This window comes from Saccopteryx leptura, chromosome 12 (assembly GCF_036850995.1).
Source record: "Saccopteryx leptura isolate mSacLep1 chromosome 12, mSacLep1_pri_phased_curated, whole genome shotgun sequence".
NCBI classification, from domain to species: Eukaryota; Metazoa; Chordata; class Mammalia; order Chiroptera; family Emballonuridae; genus Saccopteryx; species Saccopteryx leptura.
The window spans coordinates 35,526,752-35,535,428 of record NC_089514.1 but is presented as its reverse complement, the minus strand read 5'-3'; the positions used below and the strand labels follow the sequence as shown (position 1 = coordinate 35,535,428).

Sequence of the window (8,677 nt, the reverse complement as noted above, 5' to 3'; positions counted from 1 at the left end):
AATACAAGGCCTCAGGAGGGAAATCTCCTCCCAAATGTCAATTATAGTGGAGTCACGGGCCCAACTGACATTTCTGTCCCAGGCACTGTCACTAGCTAGCTCTCCAGCTGCGGGGCTGGTATGGATTCCACAGAGAAGTTTTAAGCTGTTGAATCTGGAAAAATATATAGTAGGAGGGCCTGGGGAAAAGGCATTTATTTTATACATTAGTAGTACAGTAATTGAGGAAAACGTCAGGTGGCAGAACTAGCTGGAACCATGTAGGAGCTGGATGATGCAGAGGACGGGCTGGGTACCTGAGAACACTCTCCAGGGAAACTGCCAGAAGATAAGCTGTTCGGGACAGCTTGGAAATATAAAGGGCTTTTCTAGAATGGTCTGGTAGCTAAGGTAGCTCCCTTTTTATTTCTTTTGTCTCTCATCGTGGTCATATGAAAAGATGCCTCAGTATCCACGGAAAATGTGAAAACTGTACATTGGATGAGATTAAATTTTATATTCAATTTTATATTGTCCAGTATTGTGATACATTTTTAAGCAAGAGTTTGATATGAGAAAATAGCTTGATACCTGTGTGATACAAAGCAGGTGAGAATGGGATAGGAAGCTCTCGGTCACACCAAGGAAGAGATAGAGCCTTCCAAAAGACTGTCCCTCTAGAATCTGAGCTGGATGACAGGGAGGCAAAGGCATCAAACCCACCCTGTCCTGCGGACGGACCCAGGAGAGGTGGTTGTCCAACTGACGTTTCTGTCCCAGGCACTGTCACTAGCTAGCTCTCCAGCTGCGGGGCTGGTATGGATTGCACAGAGAAGTTTCAAGCTGTTGAAGCTGGAAAAACATGTAGTCTGAGGCAGGGTCTCCTCTAGAGAGGGGAACAGGTGGCCTCTAGCTCCCCTCCCCAACAAGTCCGCGCTCTCTCAGGATCTCCTGAAGTCTTCTGATTTCCTGCTCCTTCTCAGAGCACCTGAGCTCAAGGTGGTGGATCTTGGTGGCCAGCTGGACAATCCTATGTTTTAACCTTAACAGTTGCTGCACTGAGTGTGTCATAACCGACATAATGATCCCGTTGATGATGCGGGCCACCCGCCACAGGCGGAACAGAATCAACAGGCTGAGAGGCTCAAACTTGTGTTTCCGGAACAGGAGGAGGCTCGCCTCAAGGATGAACGAAATCGTGACAATGATGCAGTCCAGGATTTCAAACTTGTGCTGGAAGAACTCCAAGCGGAAAACATATATTTTAGAATAAACCTCTATCATAAAGAAGGTCAAGATGGTAATGCCCACGTAGCGGGTCACACTGGCAGCATAGTTATTCTTGTCGGGCTGGATGATCTCCATGTCCAGCAGGAGGTCGAACAGCACCAGGAGGGCGTCCAGAATCACCAGGCAGATGATGAGGACCTGAAACTTGTGCGTCCTGAAGAGCTTCCGCAACGCCGTCCTCACGTGTAGGCGGCACCCGGGTGCGGGGCGCCCGGGTGCGGGGCCGGGGGCCGCAGTCTGGCCGGAAGCTCTGTCCTCCAGGTCCGAGGTTGTCGTTGATGGCCACAGCTCCTCGTCCTCCTCCACTTCTTCTTCAAGCTCCCATTTCTCGTAGTTGACCTGCCAGGCCTGGAGGTCATCCCCAGCGATGCTGAAGTGCCTCAGGAACTTGCTCACCTTCATGGCCGGAGCCACCGTGGCCCTGCGGGCGGCTGACTTTTCATCCCCGGTGGCCATTTTCCTGTCTCTCCGGATCTGGGTATCTGTTCTGTGACCCAAGGCAAGTGGCTTGGACCCTTTGAGTCTTTGTTTCTACCCCCTGCGGTCCGCTCGCCTGCACCCCCCCCCCCCCGCAACCGCCAGCACGGGTCCTGCCCAGGCCACCGGCCCCTGTCCCTGCCCCCTCCCGGCCAGTTCAGCGCCCTCTCTTCTCAGACTCCGGCCTGTGTCTGGGACCTCCTGGACTTGTTCTTGACTGTTTGTCAGTCTCCCTCTTGAGTTCTAGCTAAAGATTTTAAATATATAAATATTTCAGAACTCATAATGCAGTGTTGCCTCTAATATTTAGCATAAAGATATTAGACCATATTATCTGCCTATATGATCATCATGATGTTGGGGGTAAAATACACACTCTGCTCTCTTTACAGTTTTGTGAAGACTTTTCTATATATATTCTTGATTGTCCTTATGTTTCACTGACATCTTTATGTTCATTAGGCAGCAGTAAAAGGAACTCACTTCTGGGGATGTTTCTAGTTATAAGGAGAAGCCTTTCATTTTTAGTTGAACAAATACTATATAATACGTGCTGTATCATCTTCATTTGTCCATTTCATAATACTGAATTCTCACTTAAGTAATGCATAGTAAATATTCTTATCCACATTTTGACAAAATTTAAAAACTGAAAGCTCAGAGAGTCTAAGTAACTAGACCTACTTCCCAAAGTTATTTAGACATCAAAATTTACACTCAAGTTTTTTTAAAACTCAAATTCTTATGCTTTGCCACTTTTGATGAGAAGATTTAAATAGGAGTTGATTATCTTTGCTAGTTGCCACTAATGTTCAAATGTTTAAGACATTTTGGTCTAAGGGGAAGAAAGGCATAAAAATATAAGAAAGATTGCCACAAAAATTTTACAACTACTATGAAAATGTTAAAAAGTCATTGATATTATTAAGTGGCCAGATATAACACTTCATGGGAAACATTTATGTTTTAATCTCTGCTTCTAAAACTGATGAACCAGGAGAATAATTCAGATTAGCATGGAGTAGGTAGAAGCTACTCTCACCTCTTCACAAGACCAAACTGAAATTACCATTAAAATATGAACAATCAGTTTGAATAACCTACTGGAGATTAGCTGAACAGAAGTCGTATAACCAAGGATTTATAGAAGCCACATCCACTGGTAGGAAGAGTGGAGACACAGAAAGGGCTGGTCCAGCTCCCACAGGCAGCAGCTAAGGTTCCAGACAGATATCTCTAGTGATGGGATTCAAATAATTTAACAACCGGTTCTCTGCCCTCATGATCATTTTAAGTATAAAAAGTGATATACCAAAAGGTAATTTATTATTTCATGCATTTAATATTTAAATAAGAACAATAAAAGAGGTACACAAAACTAGACTATGTTATAAGAAAGAGTTTTAAAACAATGAAAAAATATTAAATACCTGACAAAAAATGATAAAACTGTTATTTAAGATATTTCTAATGACAGCTTATCACCCCCGGGTTGTTTGGCACTTTTTCTCTTTACATTATATGTTTGTTTACTGAAGTAATAATTGTGAGGAAATTAAAATATAGTATTTTATCAAAGGTATAATGAGTTTTATGAAATGAATAAATAAATATTACAAGCATAGTTCCGTCAAATTATTTTCACCTATGGACAGAATGAACATTACTATGGGTGCTTAGAATATGCTATTGTGCAGATGAACATTAAAAAAGATTAAAGTATATAAATTTGTGATTTACATTCCCAGGTACCCACCTTAGAGAGAACCCTAATTACAAGTGCCATTTTAACAACTGGTTTGCTGAACTCAACAAAAAAATTAAGTATTGGTTCTTCAGAACCAGTGTGAACCAGCTGAATCCCATCACTGGATATCTAGGCTGCAAAGACTCCCCTGTAGGAGTGTAAGATCTCAACCCTGTGATGAGCTCCCCAGCCCAGAGTACAGTCAACCCTCGCCACATCGTGGTTCACTTTTCATGGTCTCACTGTATTGCAGATTTTTAAATTGTATATATCTAATTTTGTATCGCAGATTTTTCACTATATCACGGGATTTTGTGGTATATAGTTATTTTTATATATTTATTATTTTAATTATTTTCTGGTAAAATAAGCATTTTCCAGCCTATATAATTGAAAACAATATAAAAAATATTAATTAAAATATATTAGTATTCACTGATGAGTACTTATATAGAATTTTATATGTTGTTAAAATTACGTAGGTTTAAGAGTGTAAAAGTGTTTAAGAGCATAAGAAGTGTTTATAAGAGTGTGGGAAAGGTTTATAAGAGTGTAGGGAGGGTTTATTAAGCCTTAAAATATATATAAATAATAAAATATAAGGTTGCTACTTCGTGGATTTTTGTCTATGGAGGGGGGTTATGGCACCTAACCCTTGAAATAGATGAGGGACCACTGGACCAGAATGGAGAAGAGTCACCCACATCACATCTGGCTGTGAAAATGAGCAGAGATTCTGTCCACTAGACACAGACAACCTCTTAAAGAGACAATGCACAAGTCCTTATTGGTAACCACTCTCCTGGGGCTGAAAAAATATATATGAAAAAAAAAGAAAAGATGAATCATAATAAAAAATAAATATTCACCAGACAGCAAAGAATCACACTTCCAAAAGTAAAATATAGGATATACATAAGCAAGTGTTTCCAGTCCCAATGTAAATGCACTTCACTGAGATTGCTGTCCCAGTATTCTGATCTTCACACACACCAGAACACTCTAAAAAACTCACTCCTCTTGAATATAAAAGAACAACATAATTCAACCCACTCAAAGTGACAAATAACAAAAGATTCCTTCTTTTAATAAATACACATGTATTGCTTACTGTTGCTGTATCATCACAATTGCTAATGCATGAACTAACAAAAGAATAAAAACTGAAAGAAAGCAAAGTCATAAGGTCTATTATAGAAGAAGTATGTCTCCCAAAGACACAAAGAGGTGTTGAATTTTATGAATTATGTGTAAAATTCTTTAAACTTCACAGCAATGGGAAATCTGCAGTAGAATTTTATTATGTTTATTGGAAATAAGTATTACTAATATGATTGAGTGTTTTAGAATTTACAAAGTGCAATGATTTACTTTTTCAGATAGTTGATGGCTTTAATGTAGTACAAAACAATTTTTAAAGGAAAGTTCTATAATTTTCAATCTTAATTATTTCAAAAACATGCAGTCATGTGTTTCTGATGCAATTAATCCTTGCTCAAATTTTTGAACTCTAATTGGTCTCGTCACCACAGATTGGTTTCTTCTCAGACAAAAGGTTTTCCAAAAAAAAAAATTTCCAAATGGTTTAGTGTTGAACTTTGAATTTTTTTCCATTGATATTGTAATAGGAAACAGGTTGTCTAATACCACATACATTTAGTTAGATGGTATAAAGGCATTGCTACAATCTCCAAAATGATCAGGTCTTAAATTCACTGAGTCTCACTTTCATTCCCCTCACAGTTTTGCCAAAGAATGTTGTCCCTTACTATCACGTATTTAGAAATCCAGTTAATATTAGCTGAATAGTTTATAATCCAGAATTTTAGGAGTGGAACTAATAACTAATAAGGATAGAGCAGAATTAGCATAGAGAGCCAAATGTAAATGCCAAGAGCATATATCCTACTGGGTCTCCCTCAAAACTAAGATCAAATTAAAAGTCTTTAGCAGTGGTATGAAAGTGGAACATTCACGGTCAGCCTGCATTTTATGATGAAATTAAATATTGGCTATTAATATTAACCAACAAACTTTGGCAAGATTCAAAATAATATAAAGAAAATATTTGTTGCAAACTCTTACTTTCCTTATAATCCTATACATAATTGGATCACACAAAATGCTGATTTTCCTCAAAAAAAAAAAAATATTGATTATGTGGTTACAAGTGATTCAAAAGGTAGGATAAGCAATGAATTAAACTTTGTTATTATTCATTCGATATTTATTAAATCATAGTATGATGTGCCAAAATTATATTAAGTATATAAACACAAGCATATTCATATAAGTATATTATATTAAGTATGCCACATAAATAAGTCTCTAACATGGGTTCAAACAGCTATTAACATAAGACTTCTAGTGAGAAGTGGACCTGTGATAGAATCATAAAGGCCAGGCTATGAGAGCAGAGGCTGTGTGTGTACTTATTTCTACCAAGTTTAGCTCTTAGCGTGGGATAAAGAATCATTTACCCCAATTAACACATCTTAGATTAAGCAACTAATCTTTCAATGGAAATATTAGGATCTTATGATATTAAGGAGGACAAACATTAACAGGCCACAAAAGAAAATAAATAAAAAATTAAATAAATGAAACATCTTCAGATTAAATAAAAAAATAACATTTAGTATTAATTTAAATTAGAATATTAAGCCTTGCTTCCAATGAGTGTACACTCTATTAAGTAAAATGCTATCTAAAGAGCTATAAAAGAAGATAATAATAAATGTCACTAATTATCAGAGAAATGCAAATTAAAACCACAATGAGATACCGCGTCACACCTGTCAGGGTGGCTATCATCAATAAATCCACAAACAACAAGTGTTGGTGAATATGTGGAGAAACTGAACTCTCATGTAGTCTTGATGACAATACAGATTGGTGCAGCCATTGTGCAAAGTAGAATGGAGTTTCCTTCAAAAAAAATAAAAATGGAACTGTTTTATCACCAGTGATTCCACCTCTGGGCCTATATCTGAAGAAATCCAAAACACTGATTTGAAAAAATATATGCATCATTATGTTCACTGCAGCGTTATTTCAATAGCCAAGATTAGAAAGCAGCTCAAATGCCCATCAGTAGATGAGTGGATAAAAAAGCTGTGGTACAGTGGAATACTACTCAGCTGTAAAGAAAAAGAAAAAAAAAAGAAGAAGAAGAAAATCTCACCTTTTGCAACATGATTGACGGACCTGGAGATTATTATGCCAAATGAAAAGAGCCAGTCAGAGAAACACAAACACCGAAACCATATGGTCAACTTACATGTGGAATTTAATGAGCAAAATAAGCAAACAAAATAGAAACAGACTCATAGATACAGAGAAGAAACTGACAGCTGTTAGAGAGGAAGGGGTAGGGGAAACAATGAAAAAGATGACAGGTTTAATTTAAAAAGTTCATATACTCAAACACATTATGGTCTTTAGTAGAGGAAGGGGGTGAGGGATGTAGAAGAAGGTAAAGGGGTTAAATGGTTATGGAAGAAGATTTGACTTTGGGTGGTGATCACACAGTACCATACACAGATGATGTATTATAGCAGGGGTCCCCAAACTACGGCCCGCGGGCCACATGCGGCCCCCTAAGGCCATTTATCCGGCCCTCGCTGCATTTCCAGAAGGGGCACCTCTTTCATTGGTGGTCAGTGAGAGGAGCATAGGATGCATCACAAAGCACGGCGTTGCTCACGTACAGTACTACTTCCAGTGCTGCGGAATGCACGCGTCACGACTCCGGAAGTGCGTCATATCATTTGTTACGGCTAGCAGTGACAAATATGGAACTGGATATTGACCATCTCATTAGCCAAAAGCAGGCCCATAGTTCCCATTGAAATACTGGTCAGAGGCCCTGGCCGGTTGGCTCAGCGGTAGAGCGTCGGCCTGGTGTGCGGAGGACCCGGGTTCGATTCCTGGCCAGGGCACACAGGAGAAGCGCCCATTTGCTTCTCCACCCCCCCTCCTTCCTCTCTGTCTCTCTCTTCCCGTCCCGCAGCCAAGGCTCCATTGGAGCAAGGATGGCCCGGGCGCTGGGGATGGCTCCTTGGCCTCTGCCCCAGGCGCTAGAGTGGCTCTGGTCGCAGCGGAGTGACGCCTCAGAGGGGCAGAGCATTGCCCCCTGGTGGGCAGAGCGTTGCCCCTGGTGGGCGTGCCGGGTGGATCCCGGTCAGGCGCATGCGGAAGTCTGTCTGACTGTCTCTCCCCGTTTCCAGCTTCAGAAAAATACAAAAATAATAATAATAATAATAAATAAATAAATAAATAAAAAGAAATACTGGTCAGTTTGTTGATTTAAATTTACTTGTTTTTTATTTTAAATATTGTATTTGTTCCCATTTTGTTTTTTTACTTTAAAATAAGATATGTGCAGTGTGCATAGAGATTTGTTCATAGTTTTTTTTATAGTCCGGCCCTCCAACAGTCTGAGGGACAGTGAACTGGCCCCCTGTGTAAAAAGTTTGGGGACCCCTGTATTATAGGATTGTACACTTGAAACCTAAATAATGTTATAAACCCATGTCACCCCAATAAATTCAATAGCATTTTAAATAAATAAATAAAACTAGGAACCAGGTTATTCAGATAAGACTCTAGCTAAAAATCCAGAATGAGAACAAGTATTTGTATCCAAATATGCTAATGAAATAAAAATATTGAACTTAATCATCAGGAATATGGTATGAAGTATCATCAGTAGGTCAAGATTTCAACACATTTCCGCAAGATGGAAAGCCTAATGGTGCATTTCTCTTGATATAAACAGGAAAGAGAGAATACACTATATAGGAACCATAGGGCCAGAGTTGCCCCATCTGTCCATTGATATCCCAAACGGATGCAATGGAGGGGAGGGTGATATAAAAGGTCTGAAATCAGTGAATTGAACTGAAGATCTGTACACAAAGGAAGTGAAGCAGATATCCCCTCCTTCCTCTCTATTTCAACTGAGAACACAGGCATTTACTCTTGCCTTCTCTCAATCCTAAATGGCCCATTTCTAAAGGCATTATCAAGAAAGCGAGTATAAATATCAACTTCCCAGAATAATATTCCCCCTATCTGATTTTGAGGATTGGTAGCCTGATTCTCAATTCCCCACTTGTCCATTTGTTTGTCCAGAGTCAGTACAGGAAATTGAAACCACTCTGGGTTGGTTTTTGTTTGTTT

At 39.2% G+C, this 8,677-nt stretch overlaps 1 pseudogene; it reads right to left on the bottom strand.

The window, feature by feature from the left end:
• Positions 1 to 888: 888 nt before the first annotated feature.
• On the bottom strand, positions 889 to 1,725 carry LOC136384146 (voltage-gated hydrogen channel 1 pseudogene; annotated as a pseudogene).
• Positions 1,726 to 8,677: the final 6,952 nt, after the last annotated feature.